Source organism: Oreochromis aureus, linkage group 1 (assembly GCF_013358895.1).
Source record: "Oreochromis aureus strain Israel breed Guangdong linkage group 1, ZZ_aureus, whole genome shotgun sequence".
NCBI classification, from domain to species: Eukaryota; Metazoa; Chordata; class Actinopteri; order Cichliformes; family Cichlidae; genus Oreochromis; species Oreochromis aureus.
Window position 1 is genome coordinate 12807216 of NC_052942.1, and position 24397 is coordinate 12831612.

General features: G+C 38.9%; 1 protein-coding gene across 1 annotated transcript in view; it reads left to right on the forward strand.

Annotated features, from left to right (window-relative positions):
- The window catches only part of glceb (glucuronic acid epimerase b), a 55867-nt gene that overhangs the window by 10283 nt on the left and 21187 nt on the right, over window positions 1-24397 (forward strand). The window contains exon 2 of the mRNA XM_031744439.2: window positions 14338-14444. The gene's annotated coding sequence lies outside the window, so the exon portion shown is untranslated. The remainder of the gene's footprint in view (window positions 1-14337; window positions 14445-24397) is intronic.

Below are 24397 nucleotides of genomic sequence, written 5' to 3' on the forward strand. Positions count from 1 at the left end.
TCTCAAGCCACATTCACCCATTCACATAGCACTTTATTCTGTGCATACAGGTTCTACCCACACACCATTGGATATATTTGCAGCAGTTGCTGGGGCTCGAACCACTGACCTTCCTGATTAGTGTATAACCCCCTTTAAATACTGAGCCACAGCCACCCACTAACATATGAGCCTTGTGTAGTTGTGATCTACATGTCTGTCTGTTAAGGTAACTGCATGGAGTTTTGACTCAGACTATAGTTGTTTCAAAAAACATAAATTTCTGAAAAAGTCATGGAAATTTGCATTTAAGTAGTATAAGTGATTATATATTTATATATTTTTATACTAGTCATTTAACTTTTTGTGGAGATTAATTGTGTCTCTTGATGTTAAGTAGTCTTGTGTGTCAGACTCCAACGTGAGTTGTAGCCTGCAGTTTAAGGAGATGTGGACCAAGGAAATACAGATTTAAAAATGTCTGGCTTCATGGGGTATGGATTGATTCCAGGACAGAGGATTGGTAAATTGTGGAAGTAAAAAGGTTTGACATTTCAAATATGGCCAGCTAGCCATGATCAAGGAGCATTTCCCATACTGCTGCTCTGCACAGACAGACTCTCATCTTCATCACTAGCTGTGTTTTCTTGCCATCTGCCATCAGGTGCCGTGTCCAGAAACAGAAATAAATTGCAGTTACTTTGGTCACTAAAGGTAGCTAATTACCAGTACTATAGGTTATGTTGGGCCTGCACAGTTAATCACATTTTAATCTTGGTCATGGTTTTGGTTTCCCACAGTTAAATGAACATGATCATGCAATACTAAAAATGCAGGCTCCACCAGTCGAACACAAGGCAAAAGGAAATCAAGTGGTCCGCACCTGACAGCGTGTCTGCATATCCATACTTAGCTGTTCCTTGCATCATGCAGCTTTAAGTTCCACGGACTTCTCTGGAAGAGTAACACTACAATAAAAGACACATTTATGAAACAAAATTCATATGTCTGGCACAGCACAAGGTGAACAGATTGTCCCTTGACATTGGATCTGTTGTTTGGAAATGCATTAGACTTAGCACAAGGTATGTTAACCAGGAGTAAATCATATGCAAAGAGTGCTGTAGTGCTGTGTCCTCACTGCAAAGAAGCATAAATAACTCATTCATCCACAAAAAAACTGTACACTTCAAACTGTAATATAATTAATTCATGAAGTCCAAGAAAAACAATGGAATGATTGCTAACATGAATTGTCCCAACATTTCATATCCACATTGAGCTCACGCAAAGATGCACTGAAATCACCAACACGGGCATATTTCATTTGGCCAAAGATGTGTTTTCACTAAACTTAAAGAGCTTCAGGAAGACTGTCAGCGTACTGGACAAAAGGGGGTCATCACCTTGTACTGTTTCTGTTCCAGAGTGGAAAAACCTGTGCTGTATGTAAAACAACGCAGAGGAAACGGACAGGGGTGTCATAGCTGTTGAGTACTTTGCTGCCAGTGTTGTTCAGATCCATCATTCATGCACAATAAATGGAGTGAAAGAATTTACATTTTGCTTTAAGGAGATGCGCTTGGGTCATGTGAATAAGCAACTTGTTTCTCTGCAAAGATTATTTTATAAAGATGAAATTACAGGAATGTAACATAGCGTAAAGGTGAAAGTGGCGCCCTGTTGATTTAAATTTATTTTTCTTTTTAATTATATTTTATTTTGATGCAAAGATTTGTACAAATGTGAAAGTAGAGTTCTGTGTGAGTGCAATAAAAAGACATTTTTTTTAATTTAAAATCAGTTAATCACAATTGTGACTGATTATCATGATCTCAGTATTGATCAAAATTATGATAATAATTTTAGCCTTAATCAGTTTAATCAGCTTACTATGATGACTGTGACCTAAGCTTGTGTGGCGTTAGTGGAGGAAAAAAGTCATGCACAGTAGAGCTGCAATACCAGGATTCACCAAGATAGCAGGATTAAATAAAGAGCTCTATTTTAATCTAAGGAGCTAGAAATATAAATGTGTATCATGAATGCGGACCATGATTTCTATCCTGAAAAGGGAGAAGAGAGTCGTTTTATTTGCTGACATTTATTCAACAGAGAACAGCCCAGAAGATCTAGAGATGAGCTTACCTCATCTCAGGGTTAACAAACCTAGTTTTCACATTGAAATGCATGTTAAAGCTTTAGCTGTGGAACAATGTGTTAGCAAATTTGGATGTGTACTTTTTTTAAATTTTTCACACTCATACAGATACTTCAGAATGTGTTGTCTGGAAATCTTGCATCCTGTGACAAAGTTAAAGAATAGTCATGAAACTGTGCTGTTAAAGTGTGTAAGAACTGTGTAGTAAGCTCACCATCATTACTTTCATAGAAAAGGCTTTAAAGCTGAGGTTTATATGCAGTCAGAATAATGGCAAGGAGCACATGTCTAAAAGGGTCTTTCCCGCTGCTCTAGCTACTATCTCCCGCTGGGATTTTTGTCTCCAATGCAGGCAAAGCTGGGTTTTCCCACAGTGTTTAATAATGGGCTAACAGACAAAGGTCTTCTCTGTGCTGGATGCATGGTTGACACTTCCGAAAACTCAAATCCCTAACGTGTAAAATCTACCCTCGTCACTGGGATCCAATCCTCTGATAAGTGGCTGACTGATGATTGCACGCTGGAAGGTGGAGGATCATTTGTGTCTTTTGTGCAGTTCATGTTTGGGTATTCAGCGCAATAAAGTTGAAAGAAAGCCCCCCTGATTATATGATTGTATGTAATAATCTCCAATTTTCAGATCAGCACAGTCAGATTAAGCAATCAGTCACAAATTCTTGCAGTGATCAGGCCAAGAGACTCGGCAGACTCCACAGTGGACCCCTACCCGTCATAGTTTACTGTTGCGGAAGTGCCAGGGACTGGTCTCAGCGTTCCACCTGACAGCACTGAGATTCATCCTTTTACTGCTTTGCCATAGTTACACTTGAGCAGTGAAGCCACTTGGTGCTCTCTGTCCCTCTGGGTCAGTGCTCTGAGATGAGTTTGTTGAACCATGTTAGAAAAGGCAAGCCATTTGGGCGTGCTAGTTTTTTGGTGTAACGGCTTGTTGCAAATTCTGTAAATTATGTTAAACTGTTTTGTTTTTAATTGCTTGCACTTTCACAATGACAGTTCCTGTGAGTCTTCAGCATTCATGTTTATGTTTTTGTAACCTTTGCTCTTTGTTCGTTTTAACAGTGGGTTGAGGGGGGTTGGGTGGGCCCAGTCTCTCTGTGGGACACCGCTGTTGCTTTGCCCTGTGACCTCCACAGTACAGCCAACCATAGCCTGCTTCAAAGGCAACATGCAGACAGCTTATGTTTGCATTCTTTGGAGCCATAACCCTCCCTTGGGCACTTTCTGCTATATCCCTCCGGCCCACCAAGTACCACCATGCAGAGCTAAAGAAAGTGGGCCTGAAAAAGGGACACAGTCCTATCGTCTTCAGCACTTTACTTTTGAACTTTAGGTAAAACAAGTCTTAAAAAATCTGTCTAACACTAATTTAGCATTATAGATGCAGATCGGATTAAAAGCTGGTGGGTTCAACCAGGCTTTCCAAGGAATTGTAACACTCTACAGGGAGCGAGTTGCTCTGGTTGGCTGGCTCATGATCCTGTGTGGTGTGCTTGTGCCTTCGCCTTCTGTCCCATCTTTCATCAGTACTCAAACCAAACAACCCACTGCCCACCACTTTTTTATAGTCATGAGTTAATCACACATTTAAACTAGTAATGTAGTATTGTTCTTGTCTCTTGCCTTACTCCAAGTGCCTTTCCAGTGGCATTGAATAGCGATGCCACTGTGTTGTCTCTCAGCTTTTGTTTTGTGCAGTAAAAGTTAACAATGCCTTTTGTGTTACACTAACAGGCCAAATGCTTCTCACTTCACTTTTACTCACTACAGCCATTCACTTGTTCAAATAATTGTAATGAAACAGAGGTTAAAAAAAACCAAACAGAGCAAAAATAACTTGGCACAAGCTGCACAAACAGCATGTTTGTCGAGGCTGCGCTGGGTTGGTGGTATTTGTGCCAGGGCAGTGTGTGTGTGCTTTTCAAAATCCCCTTTCTTTATAACTTGGTTGTGTTAATTGTGCACTCAGTCATACAGAGTTTGAATAGACCATTCTTTTACCTTATTTTGTTATAAAAGAAATGCACAAGCTTGAGGAAAATTGCTTGAATAATAATTGGCAACACATAAAGCAGTGATTCACTTGGCTCTTGCTCAAGAAGCATCTGCAGGAAGTGTTGTTTGTGTTAGTATTTGATTGATATTGAGAGTTGAACATACTTGACTTCTTAAGGTCTGCTATTTATGCACAGAAAACTGCAACAAGTTTGAGACATTTTTCAAGCAAAAATGCCAAATGTTTCCTGCCTGACTTGTGTCATAGTAAACAAAATATATTAGCATTTTATTTTTTAATAATGAAAGTGGTTAAGTAGTTTAATATGCTCGAGTTATTTATTCTTCTTTTTTAAAGGATTTTTATGGACGGAGTGAATGACCTCACAGTCAGGTTCTTGCGCTGTCTCTTGTAGTAACAAGCAAAAGTCTGTGTAGCATTACACTGGCTTTTATCAAAGCAGGGGCAAGAATAATTTAAGGCTACAATTGTATTTGTGAGAAGTTCTTTTCCATCCAGCTCGATAATTGAAGGGCTCAGCGCATGAAGCTTGACTAGTGAAATTTCCCTGGGCTACCATTTTGCATTCACTCTCATAAGAGCTATCCACTCTAACTACCCAATGTGGATAAAGAATGTCTTAGTTAATTGTTTTAATAGCCATCTTTACAACTCGACACCCTCCAATATTGCAAAACTGGGAGACTCGAAAGCTGTCTCATCTTCCCCGAGCAAAATTAGCCTTCCGCGACCTTCCTTCGCTATGCCCCTGTGACGTTCACGCTTGATTAGGCCTGCAAATGAAGTTTTCCTTCTTTTAGGGTAGGAAGTGCGACCTTGGGCCAAGAGACCTGTTAAGTCTTTATTGGATTGGCTGGACATACTAAGCTCAGAAGACGTCTCAGAAGAATTTAGTTGCAGCTGCTGGACCTGCTTCATCAGCACTTGTTTCATATTTTCATGGCTCTTTTGGAGCCTCATGTCTGAACACATGGTAGCAGGTAGCAGCCAAATGCTTCAGATCAAGACTCAGTACTTAAGATCATAAGACCCCCAATTAGTCAAATTACAAACTACTGAACTACCGATTTTGCTGTGTTTTTAAATGTGAGCAGTCATTGAAGATATTTTTGATATGAGAACTAAAGCAGTTAAATGGAATGCCATTAATGTTTTTTATTTGAAATGCCAGTCACAAATTCTTCACTTAAAAAAACGAAACATGTATTCCAGCTTTCTGCAATTGTATGCATGTATGTACGCTGACAAGTGAATATCGGAAAGCGCTGGAATAACATGTGGCAGCATGTCCAGGAACTATAATAGAGCCAGGTGCTTTGTACACTGGTGCACAGACCAAAGCTTTAGGCTTCCTAATTTACTTTCTGTAGCTATTTTCCCACATACAAATGAGCAGGACATTTTTTTTCTAATTTCAGCAGCCTCTGCACTAATGAGCTTCTGCTCAAACTGGCAGGCCAAAAAGGATTTAAGCTTGGGCTAACTAGTCATGTACAGGCAGTTTTTGTTTTTTTTTTCCCAATTATTACCACAAAATTAGGAAGGCATTTAACACACAACGGGGCAGCACAATAGCTGAGTGGTGAGCACTGTTGCCTCACAGCGAGAAGTTTTAAATCTGTTGGCCTTTCTGCATAGTTTGTTTTTACTCCCCAGGAGTGGGACCCTTCTGGGGCCTCTCGTTTGCTGCAGTTCACCTAACCTGCTTGTGGTAACAGAGTCCCAGATGAACGCTGCAAATCAGTGCTGGCTAGTGCACGTTAGAGGGAGATCGAGACTCCGTGAAGACTTGAGATTATTGGTGTTTTGACCACGTTTTAGTAAAAACACAATAAGATCGACTTGTAAAGATTATGTTCCATAAATATGTCCTTTATGTTTGTGGATGCTCGTAATAATAAAATAATAAAAATCTGTCATTCGTAATGATTCGTTAAAACTCTTATCAGTTTTCTTCCAAAGACATTGAATACCTGTTTGTGTTTTTATACTAGTGAGTATCAGTGTCAAGCTTAGAGACTTGTGAATTGTTATTTGCATAGAAGTTTACTGACTCCCGTTGTTGTCTTTTTGTTTTCTTCAATATTGTGGCATCTCATTATGAATACTGCACAAATGTAGGAAAGCCGGATGGAGAAAGATGAGTGAACTTACTGCATCTCTTACACATGAAGAAGTGCAGCTGCATAAATAGGCTTGGCTTTACCATTACAGTACAGACATGTCTCCTCTCCTGCTTCTCTGCTGCCTCTGTCTACTTTATATCTGTCCCCATGCCTGACTAGTATATTTGCTATTCAGCTCAGCTCTGACAGCCCTGTTAGCAGTGACGAATGTGATGGAGCCTGGCTCTTTCAACGTCATATCTTCAAGTGACTGTATGGATCTTATCTATAAGGGACACTGATAGTACTACCCAGGGAACAGCCTTGTTTGAGTGTGATGGTGTAATTAATTGATACTGCATGTATGGATGATCATAAATAGACAGTTTCTTGACTAAGGGTTGTTTAATGGACGTTTTTGGACATATAATTTGTGTAGTTTTTTTGTTTTTATTCGTTTTTTTGTGTCATTATCTGCAACCTTGTCTCTCTTTACTGTGTGCACATATATAAGACAGACAGACAGTGAACCATTCAGAAAAGCAGCTGTAGAGCGCTGTTAGAAGTCAAAAACTCCCCTGATTACCCTCTTTACGAGTTCGCCTGCAGTTTTGCAACACTGTAAGATTTTGAACACTTACTAGTCATCATTTTTCTTCAGGGGGTAAGAACTAAGATTTGTGGTATTGCATTAATGTTCATTTTGCTTCAATTCAGTGCTAAAGGGTTAGTGGATAATAATGGCAGTAGTTACAAATGGAACAGCTTTCGGTTTCCACCATGGTAAAATTCCTTGTTTATGCCGGGTGGTTAATATCACCTTTTGACATTTTAATTATCATCAAAACCATGTTTGATTAACATGCTTTTATATAACTCTGCAGACACAAAGTCAACAGCTTTCTCTCCCAGATGTAACTGCACAAGCAGTGTGGGTTTATTTTAAGTCTATAAAATATGGTGGAGATTTTTGGAGCCTTCTGAGAGGAAGAAGTGCAAAGTTTGGTTGTATTCCTAGATTGTGTTGCGGAAGACTTCTGTTGTACATGGAGGAGGGAATGATTTCATTGTGTGCATATATCTAATGGGATGAAATGGTATGCAACAGCGCTATAAATAACCATATTCATATGTAATGACAGCTGCTCTGGAATTGTCAAAGAACCTCGCCAATGTCCCACAATTAGTACATTTGGTTTTTCCTTTTATGTAAACCTGAGTGTTCTAAGATGCCCCCACACACATTCAGCCAGTTATCATGACTGAGTTTGAAAAAGCAAAAACAGGCATACACACACCTTGATCATTTTAATGAATCTCAATCTAACTTGCACATATACCAGTTTGGCTCATGTCTCTCATTCGCAATTAAATTAAAAATAATGTCATCATACATTTCATGTGTTTATACATAACTTGTCTTGGTGTTAAAATACACAGTGAGAGAAGGAGACATTGCGGAGACACTGCAGATACTCTGCTTCTGAAATGCTTCCAGTAGACATTTGGACCATGACAGAAGTGTTATAGCCACGCACATGGACATTCTGGGTTACAAACTGAGTTACAACATGAAAGACTTCTGAACAGTGTCAACAGAACTGGCATGGCCTTACTGTGCAATCTGTAAAGCTCGAACACTGCGTTCCTTAATCCCCATAATTAAAAACCAACAGAATTACAATCTCCCTTATTGAGTTTGAATATTTCTGGACCACTATAGGCACATATATCATGTGCGAATGAACTAAAAGAGATTTAAATTGCCTGAAAGCGGCAGAAGAAAATTGAGCAGAAATATCCACGAGCAATTGCATTCAAGGCAGAGAAAGCAGAAGATTGGCAGGACACTGCAGCCTTGACAGGAGTAATAATTTGCTTGGTAAGGCCAGTTAAAGGTAAACCTGCAGGATACGGTAAAGTCAAGGTCAGCTCGAAAGAGACATTTTTTAAAAATCACCTCAGGGCTTTTACTTTGCCTCTGAACAGCTTTTTTCTTCATTGCCACACATGTTCAACCTTGTTGCAGTCTCTTGACATTTCTGTCAAATTCTTTAGCTGTGTGAGCCAATGTGCTTTACATATTAAATCCCACAGACTTGACCGTCTTAACTCTCTTTTTGGGTCTCAAACAACTTTGTTCCCTTCAAATTTAAAAGTGAGATTTTGCATATATCCCTGAAAGAAAGCCCTTTATATTGGCAACAACCTATTTTTACTGTGACTGAAGGAAAGGCATATTGCAGGAGACGTGTTATTATGCTTAATCTAATCTCCTCCCAAAGCGATGGCAATTCTCTCAATGCAACAGGGTGCTGTTATTAAATCAACATATTTGTCTTGGAGCGCACCAAGAAGCATGCTGTGCACATTCGTGTCTTTAAAGATTTTTAGAAAGATGTAACTGTTTCTCTAATTATTCAGGCATCTAGTAATCATTTCATTATTTTAATTATTTTTAAACAAACTGTGCTACCAGGCCTTAGATTTATGAATTATTTAACTTTGCTCTGCATTTGTATATTCCTTAAAGTGAGACTATATTACTTGAGTGTGTCTGATGACCTGAAACATTTGGTGTCCCATTTCCCCATTTTTAGTTTCTATTTCCGTCTCTCGCTTTCTCGTCTTTTCAGTCAGAAGTCTTGACATTTTAAGAGCAAGACACTCTGATTGAGGAATAATGATATATGCATATTCAGAACAGAGAGAGAAGAATAACCTCTGCCTCCCTCCTCCCCAAGAGGCTCTTTGTTCTCCTGTCTTTATTTTTTCATCCTGTCATATCTTCTGGAGATTGAGCGATATATACCATCAAAGCCTTTTTGAAACTTCCCACTCTCTCCCAAAATCCTTTTGATTTCCGACAGCACGAGCTGCTTAATATTCCAAACTAGTCGGTGGCCTTTTCAGAGAACTAACAAGGTTCTGAAGATGCAAGTCTTGTCTTCATGTGAAAGGCAGCTGGGGCACAGCCCTCCTCTTTTACAGAGCTCACACCGAGGTGTCTGTGCTGCGAACAAGTTCAGAGCTGTTCGTCAGATGCACAGAGCCCAGAAGGGAATGTTCTCATGTGATTTGTCTTTATACTACATATCAGAAATCTACAAAGAGTCTGTAAAATGACCTGAAGACTGTAAGTAAGAGCTTTGCCATCCTACAACTACAGCCTGCATGCTAACTATGGCTGTCCGCTATGGCATTGTAGGTGCATCTGTCTGTCATCTCTCTCCCTATTTAGACCTGGATAATTTAATAACTGGAAGGTGTTGTTAGCTGCAATCTTGCTCATTTTTTTCCTCAAATCAAGATAAATCTGAATATGTCGATTCTAAGTGAGCAGCGCTATCTGCAGTGACCTCTCGTGGACACCATAACAGTTCAGTTGTGCTAGATACTGAGATAATAAGGAGATAATAAGGTCCCTGAGCCGTGTTGATTGCTGCTGCTTAACGTTGTTTGTGTATGTTTACACTCTCATTCCCTAACATATCGCTGGCATCTAATGGTCCGCTCTTACTATAACCAGTGTTTGCCTGCTAGCATGAAAAACGGGGTTCACTACAGTCCTGACAGGCAGCAAGGGTATTTGCTGTGCTTCTAAAAACTTCCTAACTCTTATTTACTTTCATCTTGGCTTCCTATTGCAAGCTTGCTTTTTGCTGCCTCCCACTCTGAGACTTATCCTCTCATCCTGTTTTCTTCAGTTTAGAGTTGGAACGCAAAGCAGGAGTGGCTCTCAGAGAGTTTTCCAAGTATCTGTTTTGTATGGCTTGCGCAGTGACTCCACCTGCCTCCCCAGAGTCTGCCTGTTCTTGTTGCCTCAACCTTTAACTGTGTCACTCTGACACTGACATTCCCACAACTGAATGCAAAAAGCATCTCAGAGTGTAGGTGTATTTAAAGGGTAAGTACCTCATGATGCTCCAGGGGAAATCTAGAAGTATGGAGATTTTTTTTTTAGGGAGGGATTCACAAATGGAAAATTGTTTCTGCATGAGAAAAGGGAGAGAGCAAACAGTGGAGAACAGCTGCACCCAATCTGGGAGTAAGCTGGTGCAACAAAGCTGCATTTCTTTACAAGCACAAAAAAAGGGAGTGACACAGCCCATAAATGTATGCAAAGCAGCACTAAATAACATCAGATTTTACTATCTATATCCCTAAACACTTGTGACAACCACAACGCATCTCTCAGCATGTGACGAAGGCCTTCTGAAACCCTCTTTGTTCACTAAATCCAGTATGAAAATTAGCCTAATGTTTTGAGAGTTGGGAGATGTTGGCATGGGACTGGTGCTTTGGGAGAATGTGGCCAACACGGGTGGCTAGCATGGGCCTCCAGGATTGTATAGAAAAGCCCTTCAAGTAAAGATTTTTGTCTTTTTTTGGTTGAGGTTTGCTCTGTGCAGATTTAGTTATTTATTTATTTTTTAAAAGTAACAGCAGCTCTAAGTAAAATCATTCTCTTCTGTTATAGCAGACCATATAAGGATGTACACAGTCCTATTTTTCTGAGTTATCTTTTCAAGGAGTGTTTTGTATATAACAGGTTATTGTGTAAATTTGCCTAAAAAGAGAAGCTTTTGACTCCAGTCCAACCACAGATTAAATCATCTGGAGTATTTCTTTGAAAACACGTATTGCAGAGTGGTTCAGACTATTATTTAGTTTTGGGATATAGATGCGTTCACCAAGCAATTCATTTAGATTATACTATGCAGACTATTTTTATCCAGTGACCTTGGCATCAGCTCATATTGATTTTATTTATTTATTAAACTGTGCATCAGAATACTTCAGACTTGTGTGCGAGTGTGTGTGTGTTTGTGTGTATATGTGGGCAGAATGGAGTAGATTATTTGTATGATAAGCAATCGCATTTAATCAGTTCGCTCTCCAGCTCTGCAAGCAGAAATCTCAGCTAATTGAGCGCTTCACTTTGCAGACGCAGAATTCTTGGATATTGCTCTGGGCATCAGATGGTCAATGATAGCTGGCTCCATGGTGGCATCCGTGGTGCGATCATTCAATGTTTGGCCAGCCATTGACTCCCCAAAGAAAATGAATGTATTTATGAATGCCCAACAGATGGGTCTCCATCTCTCTCTCTCTTTCTTTTTTCTTTTTCACCCTCACAAGTCATGATAGATGGCTGCATGTGTGGTGGCGCCAGCAAATGAGTAGCGACTTGAGTAATTAATGGCCTAATATCATTCTCAGTCAAACCATCATAAAAGAAATATCCTCAGGCTAATGTTCAAAATGTATTCACAGGAGACGGCCATAAAGTTGATGTCCGTGATTCATATGCAAGGTGTCAGCCCCTTGCTTAGGAAAGGTCGATTGAATGGGTCAGTATGTACAGGCTGTGAAAACGGTGTCACCACAGAGCAAAGCCTGGACATGCTAAACCGCCTTAAAGAGGAGTTGGAGTGCTGCTCAGCTTCCTCTGCTCTTGATTACACATCCTTAAGAGATTATATATATTTTTAGAACTCATACTGATTGAGCGTTTAACTTCTTAGAATTTCAAATATTGGTGTTTCTTGGAAAATATCTGTCATTCCTTCAGTCTGTTCTCTTACACAGTGAGTAGTTTATAGCATGGCAGCAGTGCTCGTGTGTAATGTGTGCAAATATCAAAACATCTTTAAAGTGTTTATGATATATATAGCCACAATCACATAAACATATACTGAAAAAACACAAATGTTTCATAAACTCATTCATCAAGTCCTTCAAAGCCTGTTGTATAAAACCTCATACACAGGATTTCCCCTAGGAAATCGGTCACTAGTGTTAGTAATCAATCACCCCCTGAGCCCAATCAGACAGATCTAGAGTATTTAATCTCTCAGTGTAGTAGTCACCTCACTCAGTTGTTGAATACATGACCTTTACTGTTGATGCAGTGCCACAGATCATTTTCCTTGAAGTTCAGTATGCTTCATATTATGTTTTAATTAATTTCATCTGATATAAGTGGATTTTTTTTCCTCCAGCCAAGCCTTTTTTGCCACAATAATAAACCATCTGAGAAGGACAGATAAGGTTTATAGACTCTTAAAACACCACTAAAGGCACCTCTGAGCTCAAGTTTAAACTGTGCTTTTGGTTCCATTTGATGCATGAAACACGTGTTTGTTTCTTTTTTTTTCTTTTTTTCTTTTCTTTGTTTTTTTTAGAAACTGGTTATCCACTTTGGACAGAAGGGTTGAGGAGAAGAGATGGAGAAACATAATGGCACCTTCACAGTCATCTTGAAGCATTTAGCACAAGCGCGTGTGTGAGGTTGTCCGTGTGGGTTACGGTGCATGTGCACTAGGCCATCTACAAAGATGCTTATTCAAGCAAAGCAACACTTTATCCAGATGTTCAGAGAGAGATGTATAGAATGAATTGCTGGCATGGCTGTTGCAGGATTAGCTCTGGGGAAAATGAGCTGCCCCAGGCTGATGTTTACTCTCATTTCTTACCATCTGCCTGCAGCACACCTGCCTCTAAAAACATCAGTATCCTCATAAAGTAGCCAGAGAATATTGATTAAGACTCCTGACATTTCTGTCTCCTTTTCACTCAGGCTCGATGGCAGTGTGCTTTCTTTTAGATAAAAGGCCACAAACACACATGTTCTGTCCTCCTTTGATGACTCAAGAGTGTCATTGAAATACTTCATTAACGTATTTTCTTTTGTTTCTTATCCAGGATACATCTTTTATGGCAACTTGTTATAGACCAGCTGTAGCATGAATAGACAGAATTGTGGCACAACAGGTCATCAGTATACTCTATGACGAAAGCTAAAGAGGAAAAAAGCAAAAATATACTTGCTACTAGTTTGAGGGAGTGGTAGCCATCAGATAGTTTTGCTTAAAATGTTCCTGACTGAATGATCTAGAAGGATCTACGTAGATACCTCAACATCACTGGAACAATTTTACTCTTGTGTAACTGGATACCATTATATTTTAAAATATTGTAATTATTGTGGATTTGTCAGTTTTAAATTGTTAGTGGCCTTGTCGTTCTGCTTCTGTCACATTGCAGTTGGCCGTGCACTGACAGAATGAAGCTCTGCTGGTTTAATTTCTTCAATATCTAATTTAATTGCTCTGTCAATAAGCACTTTTCATAAAAAAGATCAATATATTCTCTTTGACGTAGCGATTTAGTACCTTCTTTAATTTAATAGCTTGCCACTACAGCAGCTAGAAATAAACTAGTAAGATTAATTGCAGAGTGACGTAGCCATGTAACTGCATATTTGGACTGATAGATTGGCGTACATTAGTGACCCTGCAATAGCTGCAATTACAAATATGCATCGGTTTTCTTATCGTAATTTATTGTGCATCTGTGTCCGTTGCATTAATTTAAAGTTATAATTTGCCACATTGAGGGGAAAAAAAATAAAAGATACACTGGCTAATTTTGCTGCTCTCTGAAAAGGTGGTATTGAAAAGCTGCTTAGGAGCAATCAGTCATAATTTACCCCAGGAAGCGTTTAGCCAGTTAAAGGATTTCATTTGAGTGATGTAGAGCCTACTTAAACCAGTGCACAGGAGGAATTCATTCTTCTCTACTATCAGCTAATGCTAACTGAACCTTTCCCATTCACATGTGAGTATTTTAACCTGCCTGAAGTGGGCCTGTAACCAACAGCTGTCTAGTGCATTTCACTTGGTGCATTTTTTGCCTTCATGTGACCCTCAATAGCAATAACAGATTCTGGGAAATGAATTTCAAAATAATGTTTGAGTAACAAGGTCTGCTTATGAGGCTGTGGGTTTTTTGTGGCTACATTAATGACAAATGATTAGAATTGAGTGAAGAGCTCAGTTCAAATAAAAGCAATTCAGTACAGTACATCCCATGAAATCTGTCAGCTTGCATTTAACATGTAAAAAAGATGTTTCTCTGTAGTGTATTTTACTCTTTTACACACCTACACATACATCGTCCTCATCATGCACGCAAAATAAAAAAATATGAGGTCACCTTTGAGAAACAATACTGACTTTTCACGTTTTGTGTCTCCTTTGTTGGTGTTACAGATACTGCAGACAGAAAGTACCAGAAGAGCAAGCCAGGACAGGACGCTGGGTGAAGTTCGACAGGATGTTCAGCCAGTTGTTTATCTCTTTCTAAATGAATAGAAGAGGTTAGTATCACTGTCCTTACAGATGTCACTGTCAAGATTTAGAGTGAGATAGTTATATTTGTGGTCCAGCAAGCACGGACGGAGGAGAGATTGTCCTTTAAATGACATTTTGTGTAAATATTTGGTTCATGCACGCTCCTTGACTGTGACAAGTTTTAACATTGTCGATCATAAAAAAAAAAAAATAATGAAATTAACCAACACACTGGATGTGCACTAAAACCTCTTCCACATGCAGATTGGTGCTTAACTGCATTACATGGGCAAATTAAATCTGCTCTTATATCCACTGTGAAAAATGGCCTGGTCTCGCTTGTGTGATGAAATTATTAGGCATATCTGTTACAAGCCCCTTTAAGCGCTGCATTTCTCTTCTGAAACATTTTTGATAGCATAGGGAAAGACGGAGCTCTTGGAACTAACTGTTCATTTGCTTGCGTAACAGGTAATTGTGCATCTGTGTGAGGAGAAAGTGCTGGCCTTGAGATATTGAAACACCCCCCCATGCAGCCCTGCTTTAAGCGCTAGATAATCGCACAGCATTTCAATCCACGGCTGATGTTTGAGGCCGTAACTTATATCACATTGTAGTGCTGCGTAAGATGTTTTTGTATGTTTTTGAACTTTAAACCAGTTATGCAGTGTTTCTCTTTAGAGATTTAATTATTCTCTTTGGCCCTTATTTTTGGTGAAATCCTAAAAGTGTTACTCTTTAGAATACGCTAAAGCTAAATAGTTGATTCAGTACATGGTGTCCATTTAAATCAGTTACTTAAGGAAGTACTGAGAGACCTACATGAAACACTTACATGAAGAACATCTTGAAATGTAGTTTCACATATTCTCACAGCCACATGCTAACATGTAATTAGCATGGAAGCTCTATGCTATGAGTGAAGGCACAAAGTTGGCCAAAGTAAACAGCACGTGAACACCACAAAACAGTTCACAACGACAAATCTGTCCAGACAGTTAAATCACCCTCACCAAGCTGAAGCCAGCTAAAAAAGGCAAAGTGGGCAACGCTAGAGCTAGCCAGCAGCCTCGGTATGAGCAAGGAATCAAAGTGGTTACAAGGGAAATAATGGAGATGAGTAAAAAAAGGCAAAGGGTCGGTGTCTTGTTACCTGGTGTTATAGTTATAAACATGCTGGAAAATTATGTGAGTAACACACATTTGTGTAATTACATACATTTCTTGCACCTGCTTTTGCTTGGTAAGGTAAAATATGTTATATGATATTTTAGGGCTGGGCGGTGTAATTTGAAGCATGTGCTGTAACGATATATATTGCGATATATTCTTTTCTTCTGTATATAGATATATGTCATTAATGACTGAACAGTATAGAATGCCATTTTAAGAACATTTATTGTGCAAACATTTTTTTGTTTGTTTGTTTTTTAATTACAAAACTTTTCAAATAATTTTTAAGATGTAATAGATCTTTTTCCAAACAATGTAACACAAAATTCTTAAATAACAAATAACAATGAAGATAAATGCGCAAAAATGTTTGAATAAAAAAATACAAGTAAAATATCAGTAAAACACTAAATTCTAAGTTGTTTAAAATAAAGTGCAAAATGTGCCTTTGGAAAAGATCAGTCTGCTGGTGTGTAGGGCCACCTTTTTTCTTTCCACTTGACTGACTGGACGTTTGTGGAGTGTGCAGTTTTTGGCTTTTCTCATATTCCAAAATGTGCTTCGTCTCTTCTCTATTACTGTCGCCCAGCGTAATTTGCAGATGATATTTTTCTGCTTAACATCAAACTGCTTAAACCCAAACCAGGTGCATGTGACCGATGTCGCACCGGCCTTCTTCATGAGCACCTCCTCCTCCTCCTCCCCACGTGTAGGCTCCATGCTTGCAGGCACTGCGATGATTTCGACCAAAACAGGCGCAGCTTGATATCAGCGTTATAGTCAAAAATCTCTACCGCTGGCCAAATTCATATCATTTCTACTGTATACCGTTTATACCACCCAACTCTATGATATTTGTACCTTTTTCCAGGAACAGAGTGCTTTATATTCAGTTGTTTCAGCGAGAGCCAATCCTGGTAATTACAGCAGTTTTAGGGAATTTGTAAAATTTAATTTATTGTTTTGTTATTATGAATAATATTGTTATGAAAATAATATTTTGCATTGAAGAAAAGTAGTAGTTATAAATCAGTAACAGAACAGAAGAGAAAAAGTAAAACAAAAGTAGATTTTTTGTTTTTGTGTGCTGGTAATTATAGTTCTGAGAAAAGAAAATGACAGTTGGCGATCAGCAGGTCACACTTCAATCAGTGCATCTCTTCTTAATATAAGCCATACAATGCCATTTCTCCCCATCACTGCTGTCAAGTTATTTGTTCCTCAAAGAAGAAGACCACTAAATAACAGGATAAAATGAATTATTTTTTACTTTGAGTTGAAATTCAGCTGACATTTACTTGACCCCAATAATCTGCTACAACTTTACACCATAGGTTAGACTTCATTCCCTTATTTTAGATCCCTTTGCTTCTCTGTGTTTAGTAATCCTGCATTTGTTTCTATGGTATTGTAGCACCAGGCATGACCCTGTATTTTTCTCATCTCCCCTCCATTTGATTAAGAGTTGGCTAAAACTCTCAGCAGACCTCAGTTATAAGCTTTTTAGTAATGACCTGCTTAATCCGCCAAGCAGAGATTAAACACACAGGCGCATTAACTTCAAAGCAGTGCACTCACTTTTCCGCTGCCTCCAAACAAACCTGAATAATTTTGCGTGATGAGGGTTTCAAGGTTTCTCATGTCTGTTTAGGACCGATAGCTGCGATCTACTATTACTGAGTATTTGAAGCGACAGTGATAGGCATACCTTTTCTGGACAGACATAGATATAGGTTTAGGTGCATTTCGTCCAAAACTCAAATGAGGCAGTGGCGGAGGAACACGGAGTGGCGGAGTTTGAAATATTACTCTTTCTGGATCACAAAATAAACTTTTAAGATATTTTCAGGCGAGAATGTTGCTGTGTAAACTTCAAATATCTGCTCGATTTATCAAGACATCACATATTTGCAAATTATATATTTGCAAAATATTTGCCTTTTGGTTAAACTGTCAGCAAGGAATTTTCATTTGCACTGTTAAATTTTTATGTAACTTTAATGCACATAAAAAAACAGCTGCTTGTTTAAGTGAAAATACATTGATGGGTTTTTTTTTTTTGCGCTCATAAAGTTGTGGAGTTGTAAAGTATTTTGTCTCGCGTCAATTATATCGTCAGTTATATCATTATCACAAATTTTCAAATGTATATTGTGATAAATATTTTTGGCCATATTGCCCTGCCCTAATCTTGATGACAGATTGTTTTATGTTTGCTAATCCTCTGAATAGTTTCTCATGACAGTATAATGTATAATTGATTTTGCATGCAGAGTATAGACTGTGCCTCATATAACGGGCGATACACGCAGTTCTGCTGCATGCTGAGCGATTCATGGTTAAAGATGTAAGTTGTTTATTTTTCCTGTCAGTTGTTGCCTTGAATTGTTCTGTTGCCTACGCTATCATAATCAGGCTTAAAAACACATCCAGAGTGTACACACACATACACAAACTCCATCACATCTCTGCAGGAGCTAACATGCCTCAGAGCTTCAGCATAAGCTGATAATTTACAGGCAGTCTCAAACCCCTGCCTTACTTTACCCCCGGAGGAAGGCAGTGAAATGCCAGGAGTTTAGTTGAGGCTACAAAAACCTGCACCTCACGCATTCTGGGCTTCTGCTCCAATAGCTCCCCAAGGATATCTCACGAGCACTCAAGCTTTTATTGCTGTGATGACTGCTTGTGACTGTTACCCCTGGAGCTGGAGAAGAAAAACAACTCCATTCACCCATCCGTAAGCCCAACGCCACAACAGTTTTCACTCGGTGTAAATGTTGTACATTCTGCACTGGGGACCTGGACTGAGATTTGTAGTTAGTTTAAATTGAAGTCCCCATTCAAGAGATGTGATTTTTTTATGGGGGTCTTTAAAAGAAACACCCACCTAATCCTCTGTCATTAGCAAACAAAACTGCAGTATTAAGTACCTGGTAACATTTCCTTACCCTGGTTACTGTAAAGCTTGGTGATAAAGGACTGTAAAGGACATATTAGGGTTTGTTTAACAAAATAAGGCTTCATTCACATTTAGAGATTAATCATGTGTTTATAATCCAGCACAGCTCAAAGGTAGATTTTCAAGCCTCTGATCTGCATTAGCAGCAGTGAATCTGTGTTTTGTTAGACATACGAGTGCCATGTGACCTCAGGGACTCATGACTGTGAATTTGCTAGACCTGTGTATTTGTGAAGCAGATGTTTTCTCAGGCCGCTACAGTGACAACTGTCAGCAGTATCATTTAGGAGTTTTCAGTTGGGTGTAAAGTCAGATGTGATTTACCAGCAGCTTTTCATTTTACATGTAGTTGCATATACAGTGGCTTTTTATAATATTCTGGTAATTAACAATAACAACAGAATAATATTAATTGTCCCTGTATGTCAGCGTGTGGGTTGTCAGTGAAAAACACCAGTAGCCCATGATTGTATCAGAGACTTCTGTAAGGTTTCTTGAGGCTTTGTGGCACCAACAGAAAACTCCAATCTTTGCAAGTTAAAAAATAAAAGTGCCAATGCCTGACACTGAAAAAGCTGGAGTGTTTGACACATCTGTCAGAAAAAAAACAAAAATGATTCAGTTAATTATATTCTTGCACTCAAGTGCAGAGAGTTGCATCTGTGCAGATTCACTGCTCGGTCTGTACCACACGTTTGCTCACATTTGTATTGCAGGGGGCTGTCGGTACATTAATTGGGTGCTGTGTTTGTGATTCCAACATTCGTCTAGTCATGTTGAGTGAAGGGAAAATTAGTTTGTAAAACTACAGGTTTTTGTTCTTGGTATTGTTGGGATGAAGGATACAGATTGAAATGAGAGTTGATGTGGGCAAAAATACAAAACATAATTTCAAAAACAATTTACCTTTGCAAGCTAATAGTGCCATCGTATTATACTATAGAATATAGAAGAAAAAGGCTTCACCTGTACTTACAGTCGCTTCTCATTTTCCATAGCCAGAACAGTGGGATGCTGTAAGCTGAAAAGCTGCTTTTGTTTTCCAGTGGCTTTCTCCCTAATCTGTCAGGCATGGAAGACTTTTATCCTCCAACAGGATTGTCTTTCACCTGCTGTCCAGCTGTATCTGCCTGTTGTAAATATACTTTTTAGTGTCGTGTGCAGTGTAGTTTTCTTCCAGATCAAAGCGGTGTTATCACCAAAGGGAGTGCATCTATGCAAAACCTCCGGAGCTTATCCGATAACCAGTGGATTACACAGATGTGTATCGTATAAACAAGTCCTCAGAACGGCTTTGGCTGATCTTCCACCTCCATGCCCTGTGCATGATAAACTAAGTAACAAATGCAGCTTTTTTAACCATTACTATAATCTTAATATCTTTAAGGTAATGCTTTAATAAATAAACTCCATCAAATACAATCGATGGAGTTTATAGTGCTGAATTTACTCAGCTGTCCCCCGCTGTTGTCATTCATCAATACCATACAACTACTGCCTGTTCTGCTGTGTCATAGCAGCCATTCATTTACATTAATTCATATGGAAGACATAAACATGAGTCTTTTCAATGATAATTAAAAAAACACTGCTGTCTTTTATTTGTTTCTTTTTTCTGATGAAAACAGATAGATGCTGATAGATGGAAGTGAATTTGGGTCAAAATACACCAGAGACAATGCAGCTAGTGTCTGCATAACGAAGTGTTGTTTTTGCCTTGTAATTAACATAGCGGCAGAGATGATTTGCAAAGAAGTTCATTTGTGGAAACGGAGTCGAGGGAACAATAAATCAAAGTAATTTTTTTTGTGTGTCAGCTTGGTTTACATACTGTAATACAGACAGTTCACATTTTTCATTTGGACGGTGTTTTCCAATAAATATAAAGCTTCTTCTGACTAAGCGGGGATTCAGACAAAAAGCAGTCCTGTGTTCTGACACAAAGTAACAGATTCATTTGTTTAAAGATTAACTGGAAGTCAAAGCAAAAGGTAAACATTTGGTCTGTAAATTATGAGCTCATTTTATATTTCTGCCATGATCAAGACAAAAGAAAAATCATGGTGACAACAGAGAAAACAGGTGGGCGTGGCTTACATAAGGTGTTTTGATCTGCTCAGGAAGGTGCCCTGCTTCACCTGTTGTGGAAAGACAGATGCCCGTTCTTAAAAACTGTTAACTTTCTGATTTAAACATGCTTGATGTTGCAAGTGCTACACCACTCTTTCACTGATAAAATTTCAACACTGTCTACTCATTTTTCTGTTTATATTTATTGCCAAGAATTTGATGGAAATTAAGTTTTAGATTCTAAGGAGGGCATGCTTTCCAGTTTCTATGAATAAACCGTTTTTAAGTCTCTCAGTTTTCTCCATCTCTGCTGTTATTTACAGTTTTTTAGGGGGGTTTTTGGCTTTCTACAGCTAGTCCCAACCTTACAGAAACTTTGCAAATGCTTATTTGGGTGTAAGACGTGGCAGAGTGCGAGATCTCAGACAGAACATTCATGGTTTGTGATCCGTAAACAAACTGCATCTTGTAATTTGCTCACCCGTGACATTAACCTCTCTTCCAGTGCGCCTACTGTTCTAGCGTGAAGATGTAAATTACGTTTGAGAAATGGGACATGCCTTTAGGTAAATCAAGTGAGCAAGAGGTTTTAGGATACTCCTCATGCTGCCACGCTTAAAGCCCGTGTATATCCACCTTTAGCCCGAGCCTCAACGCTAGCAACGAATCACTATAAAAAGAGCCATTTATTTATAGTTGGTTTCCTTGACAGGGCTGTTTCTACTTATCTTTCAGGGTGCAGGCCCCAGTCTTTCCGCCTCACATTTTCAGCATTGTCAGAGCTCCCATCAGCCTCATCTTTTATCACTGCACCATGCTGTCATTTTTCTAAATATCAGTGATGGTTTTTAACGTGTGGCAGTAAGTTACCAGCCGCAGAGATGCACCAAAGTCTTTTCTTTCTTATAAAATCCAGCTGAAAACTTTTTCCATCCAGTAATGGAGAAAATACCCCCCGCTGTGCATGGAGCCGCAGCTTCATCTGCTACAGCATGCGTTCCTTCTGTGTTTGTATTTCAAAGCATTTTTTCGTTGCGAGTAATGTAACACTTTAACTTTCTTAAGAGGCCACTAGTGTGATTATTTGACTTTGCAACGCTACAGAAGATTACTTTTGTCCAATTAATGCCCATTGATTGAGCTGACCTTCAGTTGTGGCTAGTTTAAGCTGAGATAGTGAAATGAACTTGGCGAATAATGATTTTCTCCCTCTCCCTCCTCTGTCATCACAGGACAGGGCGCTGTCATCAGTGTAATAGTAAATCCTATCAGCAGTAAGCTGTAATTAGTGTGGAGGAAGAGGAGAGACCTAAGGATGTGTATTGATTTCTTGTTTGCTTGGCAAAAATGTCAGAGACACACAGAGGACATGAAAACAGAAGACTGATGCAGAAAGTAACACGTCTGATTTGCATGCTGCTTTTTAATTCAAAATCTGAAAAGCAGCATATCAACCAAAGTGCACCCAGATAGTTTACTGTAATAAATTTAACATCCATAAGGTGGAAATGCACAGAGCACATAATTTGATACAGAATATAAATGATAGTGACAGTAACCTTTATGTAGATTCAATTAGGGGGGGAAATATCTCTTAAGACTGGAATCAAAAATGTCAATTTAAGACATGAGAGATGGTTTAAACCTTTTGAAAGGGTAATTGAGGAGCGCCTCTAAGGGACCTGCAATATGGCCTGAGCAGGATGCAATGCTTTAAAATTAAACAAAATGACCTTAAATTACATTTTGTCTGCAGCAACTGATGGTAAGCCAGCATCAGGAGGATATGGTTTGATTTGCCTCTATTATTTATCTAAGGAGAAGTTGTGCATTGTCATGATGGGAAATGCATGTCTGATGTATTGAGGTTAAGTGATCATAAAGGTGTGGCTTTGATTTTTAAAAGAGTTTTTTGCAGTGTTGTCCTCATTTTGTTTCATTATAAATCCAGAGTCACATCTGTTACATCTGTGCTCTTTATCCAGTCCTAAAGGTCACTCACTGCTTAGACAGAGACACCGTTTAAGGAGAAGTATGACAGTCAAAGAGTGATGATCTGAAATCTGTGAGAGAACTTTGCAGCAAATATTGTTGTACAAGTGTAACTTCAAGGGAGGTAGACTTTTTGGCTTAAGTTTTGACTTCACCATATTTGACTGTTTATTCTATAGATCCAATGTTTTTTTTTAACTCAGTGACCTTCGATAAGTGCCTGGAGGTGTTTACTAAAGGACTTTGGTTTAGTTCAGCTCAGGTCATTATGAGATGGAAAAAACGCTCCCACCTGGCACTAACCCACTACCAAAAACCGTCTGCTCTTCACTACACCCTCATCTTATTTATTTATAGGTTTTTAGTTCAATTATATTTAGAAATTAAAGAAATTTTCAGTTTAAAATACAAGATTTATTTTTAGTTTGGTCATAATGTTTTTTTAAGATAATAGTAATTGTAGTAACTGTGTTGCAAGCAGTTTTGCTCCTGATACCTGCATTGTCCAAATTAATGATAATTATAAGGATGTTTGCTGTAGTTCAGTAAGCCCTGGTGTTTCTTGGGCAGGAGCTATAACTTCCTGGAGTCTCTGCTGGTTGCTTGGCAACTGCTGCTGGCCAAGAAGTAGCCCAGCATATATGTAAGCTTTTGTGGGAGTTAAAAAGCTATAACATTATTATTAGTTAGATTTAAAGGTTCTGCTTGGTGGATTCTGTGATCTGAGCCAGGCGAGCTACTTCCCAGTTTTCAGACGTGATGTAGACTTAAGCTGCCTCTTGCTGCACAGAAAGCTCAACATATTGTACTACCCCTTCATATGCAGGTGTGCTGATTAGAGGAGTTTGAGTTGCAGTGAAGACCAATATTGACTCGATTCAAAAGGGAGGGGGAAAATAAAAATCGGTTAGACTACACAAAATTAGTTTTTCTTCACATTGTTCAGCCTTAATTACAACATGAATGTACCAGCTCTGTCTTCAGGTGCTCATGACTCATCCACGGCAACACGGTCTCCTCACCAGACAAAAGTGGGTAAAACTCTGGGTTTGACACAAATTACAACATGTCATCTATTTAGGGAAAATTGTTCCAAGCAGCTTTCACTCAGGTTTATCTGGAGTTTGATGATCTGGTGTGAGAATCACTGGAGAACAGCAGCACTTTACACTCTCCAGGCACTTACAAACTGATGTTCACCATAAAGCTTTAGTGTTATATGCTAGATTGTATCTTTTACTAGTTTCTCTTGGTTATGTTCTGACTTTTTTTAGTACAATAATGACCTCATTCCATTTATCTACTCAGTGCAAGTGCTATTAATGTGAATCAGCTGACTTTACTCATTTGTAAAATTGAAGTCATTGTAAAAGATCAGGGCAGTTATGTTACTCACATGCACTTAAGTAACCACTTTAGTCAACTCTCTCCATTAAACCGACTGTAAACGAGGAACAAGGTTTCAGTGATGGCGGTGTGGGATTACAGATTTCTCCTGCACCCAGCTGATGTCGCGGCTATGTGTTTGGCACCACGGGATGAAAAGAAAGCTCACACAGCAGTGCGATCCTTGTAAACTTTTCACCGTCTATAAATTTCAAATGGATTCTTGCAAAAAGAGAAACAAACTCACAATATAGGTTCTTTCCTTCTTCCTCCAGTTGCTCAGATGAAAACACTTTTTTTATAACTTTGGAGGAGAAAACATGTCTGATGCAGTTCTGCTTTATTATAAATGCAGATTTTAGGTGTGTGCAGGTTGCTTTTTAACCTAGAGCATAA